This window comes from Mya arenaria, chromosome 17, assembly GCF_026914265.1.
Source record: "Mya arenaria isolate MELC-2E11 chromosome 17, ASM2691426v1".
In the NCBI taxonomy this organism is placed as follows: domain Eukaryota; kingdom Metazoa; phylum Mollusca; class Bivalvia; order Myida; family Myidae; genus Mya; species Mya arenaria.
The window spans coordinates 13,115,194-13,130,242 of record NC_069138.1 but is presented as its reverse complement, the minus strand read 5'-3'; the positions used below and the strand labels follow the sequence as shown (position 1 = coordinate 13,130,242).

The 15,049-nt window shown below is 34.8% G+C and overlaps 1 protein-coding gene across 1 annotated transcript in view; it reads right to left on the bottom strand.

Moving 5' to 3' along the window:
- Nucleotides 1-7,697: 7,697 nt before the first annotated feature.
- The window catches only part of LOC128222941 (hemicentin-1-like), a 110,343-nt gene continuing 102,991 nt past the window's right edge, over nucleotides 7,698-15,049 (bottom strand). The window contains exons 73-81 of the mRNA XM_052932131.1: nucleotides 14,758-14,877; nucleotides 14,252-14,371; nucleotides 13,608-13,736; nucleotides 12,569-12,697; nucleotides 11,469-11,591; nucleotides 10,555-10,944; nucleotides 9,944-10,066; nucleotides 9,550-9,676; nucleotides 7,698-9,332 (exon numbers count right to left, since the gene is read on the bottom strand). The gene's annotated coding sequence lies outside the window, so the exon portion shown is untranslated. The remainder of the gene's footprint in view (nucleotides 9,333-9,549; nucleotides 9,677-9,943; nucleotides 10,067-10,554; nucleotides 10,945-11,468; nucleotides 11,592-12,568; nucleotides 12,698-13,607; nucleotides 13,737-14,251; nucleotides 14,372-14,757; nucleotides 14,878-15,049) is intronic.

The window sequence follows — 15,049 nt, the reverse complement described above, 5'->3', positions numbered from 1 at the left end:
TCATAAGGGATGTACAAAACTTTATATGTAATGAAATCATCATCGGAGACGTAAAGTGAAGCAACAATCAACTGATAATCCCTCTTTACTGAACTCTTTTTAAAAAAAGCTATAACTACACACTAACTACATATATGAAACGTTATGTACTTTTGAATGTAGATATTCAGGCACATTTCAGGCGTAGCCATCAAGCCTCTATACCTCAATTGCCCGCGTAACCTGTAAAGTTGCATGTGATGTTTTGACTTTTTGATTTTTTATTAATTGTCATATGCTTGTAAAACGACCATAATTATATTTTTGTCACAATTTGGAAATTGAATCTTTCAATATTTTCTGCAGAACGGAATACTCATTCTTAGAACATAAATCACTTGACCGAATGATTTGGTAGCGATCGTCAAGGTCATATTCTGTCTCAAATAAAATTAGAAATCAAAATAAAACCTGTTAATATTGCTACATCTTAATTGCATTTATAAATATAAAACAATTATACTTTAAATATAGTTATATTTTTTTTTCGAACTTTTGTGTTTATAATTTACTTATATAATATTTATGTCTATAATAGTACACAGCAACTTAGATCTAAGAACAGTATATACCAATGTATGAGAAAATAATCACATATATTTGTATAAGATCCTAAATTTTCTTCATAATTCTTGTAACATCTCAAATTAAAAACTCTTATTTCCAATTAAAACATTATCAAATCATTGTTGAAATGATTTGTTCCCGTAATTCAAATAATTTAGAAAAAAACACAAAAAATAAACAAAAAACAACCAGTGTGGCCTTACGCCATAAAATGTATTATTACAGGAATTACGCTTATACGTTGAATGTATTATTTATTTTTTTGCATCACGAATCCTTTAGCTTATATCATATTCGCAGCTACAAAAATCAATAGAAATTCAATTAGGCCTCACCAACGCATTTCGTTTGAGATAATTTGGTCGAGAATGAGTAGACTTTTTTGAAAACGAAAGCAAGTAATCTATAATAAATATTAAAATATTTAGGGTAAAACAGCTAACAATTATACCTTCTTTTTTGATTTCCAAATATATATTTATATATATTTCTTTGATTTATATACAGTAAATGTACAGTACATAATTATAGTCTTTTATAATTAAAAATAGTTTTCAATATGAAACATTATGTTGACATGTACAATCATCTATGTGCACCACCTTTAAATACTTGCATATCGCGGTAAGTCATATCTCGGCGATACGCCGCATGCATATTTTCGGAAGTCGTATGCGGTAGCAAATATGAACGCGGCGATGACGTGCACCACCGCGTTGGCTACTGACGAAAAGTATATTGCCGCGAATCCCGAGATGACGCAATCTTTCCCGGGGTGGCAACGCGTTGCAAATAACATGTAGTTGGTAGTGTATGTACAACTAAAATATCAATATACCCTTACTTACGTAACATTTAGCATACGCTCAGACTGCTCATAGACATACAATACATGATAGCTAAGTCTGATTCATAGGTCAATACAGTTTAACTACAATGATGTTGTTATTGCAACAGTTCGCAACAATGAGGCTTGAGGTCTGTTCACTGAACCACACTGACTCAGGCTCAACCAAGCCATTAGCTCCTTTGACAATCGTTGCCAGCTTCAGTATCCCTTCCCGATCTACCTGTAACACAGTGTCAGACACCTTGCAACACACAAACACATGACCACTTCGGCTGACACATATGCCAGTAGGCTCCTGTAGCTCAGGATCTTGTAATGTATACAGCAAACGCCCATCCTTATCAAGTGTTATTAATTTATGTTCAAGTTTATCTATAACGTAAATTATCTCTCCATCGGGACTAACAGCACACTTAAACACTTTCAAGCCACCAAACTTATCTTCATAAATCTTCTTCTTCATATGCCCATCCATATTGTACTGGCGAATGCATTTATCGATACACCTATACAGCTTGCCCTGGTTGTGGGCAATGGAGAAACATGTTTCTTTCATTGTAAATGTTCTCACTATTTGTAGCCGCCCCTTGATTACCTCCACAAAATGGACCGCAGATGAATCATCATACAAATAAACAGCAGCTACAGCAACCAAGTTGCTAGCAATATAACACAAGTCTTGAGGTGTATCACCGAAGAAAATGTCATAAATGACCTTGTATTGGTGGTTTAGAAGCTTAACGGTCTCAGTGTTGCAATCAGCAATAATCACCTCTCCACTTGGCAACTCACATATTCCTACAATGCGGCAATTACTTGTCTGAAATTTAACAGAACAGTGACTTTGACTTTGGGCCTTATACACACGGATGGTATCTGTTGTATTTAACATGGAATGTACACTGCCAAGATTATTAAGGCTTCTGAAATATGGTCATACACTTTCATCCGATTTGAACCTGATCCCATATTTTGGCCTTCTCTGTATTTCTAGCATCAAAATCTTTGTCTCATTTAATTTGCTCTGACATTTAAATCCAGTGTAAGAATCTGTCTCCTTGTTTTTGCCAGTAATCTGCTGGAGTTTCTCCATCAAGCTATTCAATTGATCATTCATATGAGCACAAGTGTCCAAATTATCTTTCACACTCTTCTCTAAATCTTTCGTCAGACTATCCAACTGTTCAACTGTCTGTTTCTCAAACTGGTCTAATATCATGTTTATCTCTTTACGGAGAGCCTTGAGTTCAGCAATGATGTACTTGTAAGAGTCTTTCAGTGATGCTTGGTCCTTTAGTCTTGCATTCTTGAGCTCATTGAGCCTTCTTTTGATGGTGTCCACGGCAGCTGGCAGCTGCTCGAACTCTGCTGTTTTAAAGAAGCCTTTAGCCAGATCAGGCAGGTGACTGATGCTGCTACAAAGCCTGTAATATATTAAAGATGAACGCTTACTCCCAAATGAGATTTCCCACAATTAATAATATTGTTTCAATATTCCAAAAAGGATGAAAAGATGTCAAAAACAGTAGTTCTTATGGAGGGTATGGACATTAATTTGAAAGAAATCAGCATAAAACACGCTATTTCTACCTTATGAGACTATAGTAGACTACAGCAAAATCTTTTAGCATTCACCAATCATTTATTATTTTTGCACTTTCTGCTATTTAATTCACGTTTTCAATCTTATTATCTGTAGTTAATATTTTCCATAAATGCATTATTTAGTAAGAAATTTAAGGTTTATCAAAATCATTGTTGAATTTGAATATCCTTGAAAAACTGTCCATAGGATTTTTCTAACGATATTCAGAACGATCGCTCTTGAAAGAACCCAATTGAAAGTGTCGAACGCGTTGAAAGGCTGTAGGCTCCACACGCCCCAACTACTTTTTACAATTCTGGTCACCGGCATAACAATGAAATCCAAAAAATATTTTGAGTGGCTCAAAACTGCAACCGATTAGTGTATGTCATTACTTAAGAAAACGCATTGTAAATGGATCAATTTCGTTACAGTAAACCTATATGTACTAGTTTAAATGAACATTGCTTTTATATCACAATACTAACGTGAAAAAACTACAGAAACAAGCTCAGTTGTCAAAATATCAAAAATAAACCCCGTTTAATAGCATAGGGTTAACACCAAACACATAAACTCCAAAACAAAAAAAAATCACAAACTAGAAACATGGAACAACAGCACAAAATTCGACAAACAGCACAGTGCATATATACTATTATATACAAAAACTAGGTATGTTTATCAAGGGTTGTTAGGTACCGCCTTGAAACGGTCAGTAAAATGTTAATTTACTAGAGGCTTAAACCAGTTTGTGTGCACAACCTCACTCTTATCCCAATAATCCCGAATAAAGTAATAACGTTAATGATTGATCATCAAATTTCCATGCTCCTATTTCTCGAAACTTCTTAAGCTTAACAGGCTTAAATCGCTTATTTCAATTTGCCAAATTTGATAAATGAAAAATGGTTTATTCTGATAATCGTACAGATTATTCCTACATAATTTCTAAAAATTCTTGAATAAGTTAATATAACACATTTTACAGAACAACAAAAATAGTGAGATTAGCTTAATCCTGTTATAAGGGACTTGAGAAGTTTCGAGAAATTGGTGGCCAGGCTTGATGGAAACCTGATATTGGCCTAGGACGTTTTGACTATTTGCAGTTATTAAAGTAAGGCTTTTAGTCAACACATATCCATTTTCAGCGAAATTATCTATTCCCCTCGGTTCCTCGCCAAGATGTTTTTAAGATTCTTTGGCTTGCTTTCAAATTCTCATTTCATCCAAAGTGATCTTTTAATTCGCATAATTTTAAACCGCATTACACCATGCGTTCCATTTTGTAACACCGACGAATTACTTCTTTTAACATGACATGTCCTAAAGTAGATCTGAATATACCTGATTTAGATTTGCGGTACTAAGGCCTAAAAACTGTTTTATCGGTTATCATGTAACCAATTTGAATGATAAACATCGAAAAACACATGGAAGAATAAAACAAAAGTGTAAAACTTGGTGAATTGTATGTGCCGGGTGTTGGTAGCGCCTATCATGATTGGACCAAATGAAATACCATTTTTATGTCAAACGAGACAACAAGACCTTCACCTTTGACATATTAAGCTTAAGATTAATAGGATAAATTTTATTACCGCTAAATTCGAGGATCATTGGGTCTGGATATTCATTTTCAAAATAATCTCACGCCTTTGAGGTCTGAACAATTTAACCAGCAATCAATAACCATGAAATAAAATGTGCAAACACATTTTAAAGATTGTTCATCAAGTTATTTTTTTTTTAAAGAAATCATTTTTCTAATATTGTTCAGAAGGGTGACCTATGACCTACTGAGCGTCATCTATTTACCTTTACCACAAAGTAGTGGAATGGCTCTACAAAATAATATTCAAAAGGTTACTGATCAATGCTACTTATATGTCCGCCATGCTTCACATGCGACAACAAAGACCATACTTTCCTGAAGTTTAAGTATCATGATTGAAAGAAATACTATGGAGTTAAACAATTCTTGCAAGGTTGTAATTCCATACAAAATGGTAGTGATTTATATCTCCGGAGACTCGACAGTAACTGACGGACAGTGTGATTAATATGTGCCCCTATGTGGGAAATAAAACAAGATACTGCGCCTAGTAATAATTCTGACTTTCAACCATAAAGCAAATTTACTCATATGCTGTTTACCTGAAAGGATTTACTCTCGTGGGCATATTCGGCCAAGAGAGCAAATTAATCCAAGTGGCATTTTGTGCATATGAACGCAAATACCCACTTGGGTAAATTAACCCTTCGGGGGCAAAGTTGCCTTATGAGATATTAACACAAAAGCTGATTTGCCACTAGGTTTCTTCGGAATTGGCAGGGTTTACTAGTATTATCATCATTATACAATTACAGGCAGATACAGGTTACACATATATAACTATTTATTCTAATCAAGCTTTGGTCGAAATTCTTTAAAATCCAAATATTTTAAGAAAGTGAATGGTACGGATTTTTCTTTCGTGTTTAGCTAGTTGGTCTTAATTCAGACTCGTATACAAGTAACAACATGGAGTGTTTCTTTTAATATGCAATTATTTAAACTACAGCTCTCCATTTAATATTAACATTTAACTTTTGAAGTTATGAACATCCTTGATTCGTATTGTGTTTTACAATTTCTAAAACAGTGATACAAATGTGAACAGCTTAAATTTCAAGATTTCTAACAATAATGAATAAGAGGACCATGGACCTTTATAGTTGTTTCTTTTTTATCTATACTGGATAAATGATGACTCACTAAATATATAGGTATTAAGTATAAATATATAAACGCAACTCATTTTTGTGGCTTTAAATTGAACACAATTATTCTTTTTTAATTGACATAAAAAGCGTCCAAACAATTACCCAAGGGGTGACATTTTTCTCAGTGTTAATCATGAGGTATAAAATACATATTTCAAAATAATGCTCTGTCTATTTAACTTTGGTTGGATATTTCACTCATGCTTCCTAATGTTAAAACCTCACCTGTGGTTAATTGCCACACATACACTGCAGCATAATTCCTTGTGGTCATCACAGTGGACATTAAGCTTGTCTCCGTGTTGGTCACATTTATCTAAGGAGAACCCCGACCATTTCTGTATTTCTCCACGGCCGTACACAGTATGCTTCTTGAAGTAAACCCCATGCACCCCCACACACTTGTCACACAAATAGTGTTCACATTGTGGACAGAAGTGCTGGGCTTCAGTGTTTAAGTCGTCATCTTCCTCACACTTTGAACAACTGTAGTCATGAATCAGGTCAGATCCCTTATAAATGGATGATCTGATTTCAAATTTCTACATGTTTAACTGTATCATAAAAACAACACTAGTATTATATTCCACAGTGCTGATATCTGTATTAAGTCTTCTCTACAACATGAGTCGAAATATTTTATGATTTAAACCGCCATTGCTGTAACAAGCTTAAACTGCGTAACAAGTGATCATGCAATTGATAAGTTTTTCCTTGATTAGACAAGGACTATTCTTCTTTCCTTTTTCAAAAACTCCGGTGTTTATGTCTGGTGCATTGTGTGGGTCTGATAATTTTTTGAGTTCAATATTGAAAGTAGAACAAGCGGTTTTCGATAAGAATATATTAAATAAACATGAAATGATTGTCAAAACGTGTCGACAATGGAATGTAGATGTTTTAAAAAGAAACGCTTTCAGTATTATTGCTTGCACAGTATTTCGGAAAGTGATGACAAACATAAACGCATATTATGCGTTTACTACCACATTCAAGTTATAGAGACCTCTTGCCTGTTATATATCAATATCGTTTCATTACCTGTGAAGTAATGGTTGTTGACAAACAGATGTAAGTTGCCTTAATTATTCAAACGGCAATAACTCTATGCGTGTGTTTGTGCGTGTGGCGTTGTTAACTGGTTCATACTATTTTGATATGAAAATTAAAGCATTTACGACATCAACCAGGATTTTTTTAAATCAGAAATGGCGGGCGAATAAAGGATTGACGGACAGGCAAAAGGTAAAGCGTTACTTTATATACTATATTAGCATCCTTTTGTAAAGACTAAATCTTTGTTGGCAACAGGCGGCAAATGTCTAGCCGGTCCTCAATAGAAACTGTTCTGTGGAGGAAATACTAAAATAAGAAGTCGAGAACCCTGCACTACGGTGTATAGAAAATATTTTTAGCATATTCATTTAGCCTAGCCCCTCTTCTACAATAATTCGATCGATGACTTCGCGCCACCGTTGGTTATTAGTGATGGCATCCAAGATGGCATCCGCTGTATTTGTACATGTTTCTGCATGAACCTAGAAATATATGGACTAATATCGTTTAATTGGGATTTGCTTTGAACCAATTTTCATTTATTAAGGCATTTTGAGCATGTTTAGTCCGTCTTTTTTGTTCAGTGAGGTTTAGTCTCTCGTTGAATGGGTGTGAAGCCTTAACCTAGTGCCTCTAAACTGGGCCTTGGTTAAATGTGTGACTAATTAGCGTGTCCTTGTAGTTTTCAATGTACCAATACGGATATAACTTTCACATGAAGCAACGGGATCACAATAACTCATGTGTATATTTTAAATTGATGTTCCCTGTTTTTATATGTTTGCATGATCGGAAAAATATATTGATTAAAAACAAACAAACACCTAAGAATTGAAATTATACATATATTTATTGCATGTGTACTTATATACAACCAGGTATGCCGTTAGGATCAAAGTTAAAGCAACCAATCGTTCATTATACATCAAACACCAATGAATTGTTAGAATGCATATGTGACTTTTATAACTCCTTACAAACTCAATAATGTATTTACACCAGTAAGCTTATAGAATGCGTATGTAAGCTTTTAAAACCCCTAACAAACTCAAAAGTGCATTTAAACCAATCAATTGTAAGAATGAGTATGTCCGCTTTAAAATGCATAACACTCATGCAATTACACCCCTAAAAAAACAAGGACAGGACCAACAAATGGTCTGGTTTAAGATGATTGAAAATGCTTATGTATTAACTCAACTGAGTACATATAAAATATAAATATTTTATATCCTTGATATTATTATAAACAGAAAGGAAATAACTGTTCAGCTTTAAGATTTATAATTATGTACTACCATAATAAGTATGATTTTGAGTAATTACTTAATATATATACCTAAATTGTTCTAAAAGGTCCTTTGTTAAATAATAGGTAAAAAACAAATAGAGTGAAAACATGTAGTATGTCGAGTCATGCTAGGCTTTATAGCGGTATAATCAATTGAGTTTGCAACTAGGTTAAGAGTACTATGCAATCGAACAAGGGGCATAACTCAACAAGTAATCTAGTCAGAGCGATTGGTCCTACTTTATATGTACACAAAGTTTCATTTGGACATCTTGAACAATTTCATCTAGTTTAGGCACTATTTTTTACCAATGATACAAAGTAAGCACATTTAAGAATTTTCAGTCATGCAACTATTCAATATGTTTTTATGCTTCATAACGCATATATTATATAGTTTCTTTATTAAACAGCAAGCGGGCTCCAGTACGAACTATTTCTTAGTTTCTTTGACCATGACAAAGAAGTTCAAATGCACGATGGTACACGTATGCGTAACATCCAGAGACACATAGTGAATGCCAACGCCTGTCTGTCAGACAAGGGGAAACACTCAAAAATAGTATAGCCAGAGTTATGGACCTTGCTTTCATAAGTTTATTATCTCTGGCAACGTGAACATGTATAGAAAGTTTCATTTGAATAACTTAAACATTTTTTATGTCAAGGTTAAAGTGTTTACATGACGATGTCAACGACACCAAGTCTTTCACAATACCTTAATATCAGACAGATGAAACCGATTTCTTGAAACCATCAAACAAGAATAAATCACATCACCGACTATTTAACACAATTAATATGGGTATGAAGACACAGAAATGTGAATCATAAAAGTAGTCTGGTATTGTATATTAACTTGCTCATTGTCAAAGGATTTCGCTAACACTTTAATTTTGTAGAGTCTTCTATCCTCCAATACTTTCGGAGTGTAAACAATTCCTATACCCTTTTCAAGTCGGATCTGGAATGGAATATACTCGTCGTTTTCTAGGATGGTGAAAATCGTCTTTCGTAAAACGTCATCGTATTGATTGTACGCAGTGAGTCGTATAAGATCTTGTTGCGCTAAAACGCCACTTGGTAGCGCCAATGTGCGGAACTCAATGACGTCCGCAAAACGCGCAGATTCCGGACATGCTACCTCAGCGTCGATACACTCCAGAACGCAGTTGCTGAAATATTGAGAAATTTAAAGAGCTTTTATTCATTTGAAATTTCAATTTACATTTTATGGAGATTTAACCGAACATTATTTATAAGAACGGGTTTACAAATGCATGTGAATTTGATACAATTCTGAAAAATAAACATTGAATATTTTGAATATATTTGACAACAAATCATCTCCAATTCAGCTGAAACCATTCAAAATTTAAGACAAAGACTTACTTTGTGATTGGATCCCGGTGATAGTTACGTGGGCAGGGCACATCAATACATGTAAACTCCCCGAGGGTATTGAAGCACATCTTATCCACGCCGCAGTTTATACTGAACTCGATACATTCATTAATATCTGAAAGAAGGAAAACAAGCATGTATTAGGAGTTACAGACATTCAAAACTTTATCAGATCAGTAACTTATAAATTTTATTTTGAACTTTGTGCATCGTATTGTTTACGCCGTTCAGAAACTTCTTGATGAATTGGACCCTTTTGTATAATTAGGGATAAAACAATGTCATGTATTGTATAATGCATACAAATAAACTTGCTAATTTGGACAACCATTTGTATACGATAGCTTGATAAATTGTAAAAAATATCTCCGAATATACAAACCTTCACATGTGCGTTTATCCTTTGACAGCCGGTAGCCGGGTGGACATGAGCATTCGTACCCGCCCACTGTGTTAGAACAGTTGTGTTGGCAAATATTCAAGTCATCCTTGCATTCGTCAATGTCTGAAATAACAAGAGAGCCGCACCCTTGTAAATCCATAATGTCTGCTTGCTAGACAAAAGCGTAATGTTCTAACCGCATAAGCTTAACATTTAAAACTCGCACTTTTATACTAAATATAAACATTTCAGAAGTTTATGCCATCTTATATATTTAGAAATATTTTCGAGCTTGCTTTTTTGCGAATGTGTATAAAAACTGCATCCCAGTGAGGGCAATGGCGTAAATTCGAAATCCGAAAAGTCAGTCTAGGCTGATGAACAAATAAACAACAAACTAAATTTTGCAATTATCATTTTCCTTAAACTTGTAAAACAACTATATCTACAAATAAATCAATAAATTACAGTTACAAAATTAATATAAAATCATTACCATTGGCAATATGGGATACATGCTAGATAGGACAGAAAACTGTTCTACAGCTTTCCAGAAGATGGCAGCATGCAATAACAGGAAAGTAATACAATTTCATGCACCTATTTCTCACCCGCACAACTGCCTTTGACAGAATCAAATCTCCAACCTTTCGCGCAACGGTCATTATCAAATTCTCCTGAATAAACCTTGCCTCCAACAAGTTCTTGTTTTTGTCCAATTCTATTTAACCGTTGAGATTTTCCCTTCCTTCCTTTTCTTTTGTTCTTCCTTTTGCGATTTCTACGATTCTTTTTCTTTTCGCTTTTCTGTGTTTTAATTTCTTTTGCAACGGTGTTTGAATAAGTAATACTCGTCCCATTTTCAATGGGATTACGAAGTTCGTAATGATAACTCGTTTGACCGTCTAGAACATTTCTGGGGTCAACGTTTTCGCTTTCCTCTGCATCCCCTTGAGGATTGTTGATGTCAAAGATTTGAGGCTTATCCAAAAACTCCAGCCCTACAACAAATGTGGGCAAAAGTAACTACTTTGCCATGCAAAAGTTTCAAGCACTAAATATACACAACTGATAAAGCTACTACGCTTATCACAATCGACACTGTCATATTTGAATTCGCAACTGAAAGTTTTATATTTTATTGAGGCATGTAATTCGACAAGTTCAGAGCATAACTATAACGAAGACCTATATTATTCAAATGTCATCACAAAAATAAAAGCGATGGCTTAATATATATATATATATATATTATATATTTGGGCACCGTTACCTAGTTTATTTTCTCATTCCTTTTATGACATACTTGAACGAGTATTACATCCAAACTTATTTGCTTTGTCACACATAATAGTAATTAAAATGTTCATTGATAACATGTGCACTAAGAGGAATGCAAGTAATTGTCATTTCTGACTAATGGAACTAGCTTTAACGTTTAAACAGGACAACGATGACGTCTTGCGACACTGAAACTATGACAACTTAATGCTCATATGAGATAACGTAGAAGTACATAGCTAACCCGCGCATGATCGCTTGTCTGCTAAACGGATCTGTCCTGGTGGACAGATACATTCATATCCACCAAACGTATTCTCGCATTCGTAAGCACAAACTTCCGGGGTCTCCGTACATTCGTCAATGTCTGCAGGTAAACGACATGTTTGTTTTGATAGTAATTACTTGTAAAATATGTACTTGTAGTAGTGATTCTTTATATTTTAATTCAGTCATTTAGCTATTTTGTAAATTTAAATTTTAATAAAGAACCGAGAAATTGGCCCTGCTATATCTTAGGAGCTGTTTAAGTTTTTGATTTTAAGCAACAGCTTCTCAAATACAAATGCATATATAATGATATTTATCCTAAATGTCCCTATTATTACAATTTAAACAGCCAATTAGGCAATACCTATATACATAGGAAATGGTATTCATCCTCTATTTCCTTATCAGTACATATAAACAGTAAAATTAAGCAACAGCTACACATATGGAATGATATTAATCCTATATATCCTTATCAGTACATATAATCAGTGAAATTAGGCAACAGCTACACATATGGAATGATATTAATCCTCTATGTCGCTATCGTTACACAATTATCAGTGAAATTAGGCAACAGCTACACATATGGAATGATATTAATCCTCTATGTCGCTATCGTTACACAATTATCAGTGAAATTAGGCAACAGCTACACATATGGAATGATATTAATCCTCTATGTCGCTATCGTTACACATTAAACAGTCAAATTAAGCAAAGTTATACATATGGAATGATAATCATCCTCTATGTCTCTATCGTTACAATATATACAGTCGTATTAAGCAACAGCTTCTCCTACTCTTCTACGCAATGTAGTTATGCAAATAGCGTAAAAAAGCAGAAAAGCAGGCACGCCCTAATCAGCATTAGTTTTCTGTAAATAAACAGCAAAATATCGGCAACTATATATATATATATATGGACTGTATATGGACTAGCAACATTCAATCAATTTAGTGCCTCATAAAGCCGTGCCTCAACAGCAACCAACCAAAAGCTATTTCGAAATAAATGAGAGATACAAATAACTAATAACTTGCCAAAGGATAGCCACATTACATAACTTACCAAGACATGGAGTCCCAGCCCCAGCAGAGCGATATCCACGGGGACAGACACACTTGTATCCTGGCTGGGTGTTTACACAACGCTGATTGTAGTAACAACGGTGCTGGCCGAGTCTACATTCGTCAGTGTCTAGACATTTTAAGTAAGATTTGTGAAATCTCGTATCATATTCGAGTACATAAAAATAGATTTTTTAAAATAACATTAGAAAACATTTCATACATTTTGCCAATTTGCATTTTTTAATATGTTTATGGTAATAATAAGACATATTATAAACAATTAAATTATGTCTTTTTTCTATTGAAACAAAGCTCAAGTTTTGGCAGCGGGCAATATACAAGCACTTCGAACTGCCATAAACGTTTTTGTAAGATCAAATCCTTGAGAAGAACTAGCAATACTCTTGTAATTCTTTCATTCAGCGCTAACAAACTCCTGCTAATCTATCAGTTTGCTAACTTAATATCTTCAAAGGCAAATCAACTAACATGTCCGCCTTCCATTTAAAACTCCGAGACAACGTCGAAGACAGCGGGCAATGCACTGCCCACAGCGTGTATGCACTCCTGTCCCTTAGCGCACATCGCTAGCTTAGTCTAGAGTACATAACCAAACTTAAAATTGAAAAAACACTGTCCTATGTACCTTCCATTATAATACTCAAATCCTCGAAAACAATGTGCAATACACTTGTAATTTCAGCCCACAGCGTCAGACAGTTTTCTGATTCAATATCTACAACCACAAACCAACCGACTAGTTAACCGGCCATTCAGAAGTTCAATACCAAGATGAAAGCTAGCGATACACTTGTATCTGCAATTTATTTTTTAACGCACTCCGGCAGGTTCGGAAATTTGCCTACTTACTCTCTATCAAGACAAATTTATTGACCAGTGCACCTTCCATTCAGTAGCTCATTATCCGGAGGACAGTTAGCGATACATTTGTTACTGCAAAAGGAGTGGTTACGCACTCCTGCCGAACTGGAAATGTGCTAACTTTATCGTTCCAGTATAAAGACAAAATTACTGACCAGTGCACCTTCCGTTCAGTAGCTCAAAGCCTCGAGGACAGTTAGCGATACAATTATAACTGCCTACAGCTTTTACACATTCCTGACCAACCGCACAGTTCGCCTGACCGGTTTTACATTCGTCCACGTCTGCAAGAGATTTAAAGACAGCTTAATATTGTTCAATAGTAACTGTTGTCACGACATTTTTTTCTGCTATACATTTAACTCTTGAGAAGATATAAGAACTTTTTCTTATGAGATTGTTGTGATTAAAACATGTATTTGTGGTTAAATTTAAAAAAAATACGCAGGCTTATATTTAAGCCCCATTCACATACAGCTTAAGATTAATTTTCGATACTTTTCGGTGACCAACGACTACGTTTGGCAACCAAGACCAAGAACTACTATGAAATTTAATCGGCAAATGGTTTGCGATTGGTCGTTAAATTGAGACAAATAGCATGTTGCCATTAAAATACTCAAACTTTGATGAAGCATGTATAATCGAATTTGAACAGCATAAAGCCTTTTCCATTGAAGGTTTATCAAGTCCAATTTTATGTATAAACGAGAGAAATATCAATTTTAAGATTCTCAAACAAAAACATCAAACCAAATGAAGCAGAAAACACACATAACAAGGCGAAAAGTATGCTTACCAATGCATCGTCCCAGCGATATGAGTTCAAATCCTTGCTGGCAACTACAAATATAGCTGCCCTCTGTGTTGGCACAAGCCTGTTCACATGGAGGATTGCGCAACTCACACTCGTTAATGTCTGAAATATAGGAAAACTAATTTCCAAAATGAGTGGTGTCGCTCTGCGTTGTACGGTGGCAAAGAAGTTTTTTTATCTCTTATTTATGGCCAGGACTTACTCTCTTGTGTCCGAGAAGTTATCCTCAAGTCGTTGCCACGACATACATAGTCGTGGGCAATATATAGTAAGTCTTGGGCATGACATTACTAAGTGGTAGTCGCCAGATTATTAAGTATTCTTGTTTCCAACCAGGGTGTTGGCATAAGTCTGATCACATCAGCCTGGGCCCATATACGTATAACACTTAACAATTAAAAAACATATTAAAAAATCAACCTTGCCGCCAATATCCCGGATGCCCTAATATGGTGATATGGAACATAAACCAATAAATTTCCACTTACCGGTACATCCATGCCTGCCTTGGCGTCGATATCCCGGGTAACAGGAACACTTGAAGCCACCAAATTTGTTTTCACAGATCTGATCACATCGACCTGGACCTTCTCGACATTCGTCCACATCTGTTATGATAAAGTTTGAATAAATATTCTGCAGAAGCTGAATTAGCAACTTGTTAATATCATGTTAAGTAACAGTCAAGTGTGAAATTATGCTCTCTGGATGGTAAATATCAGCGCTTTGTTGAGAGTCCTCATCAACAACCGCAACATTAGACAGCTTTAAGTAATCAGA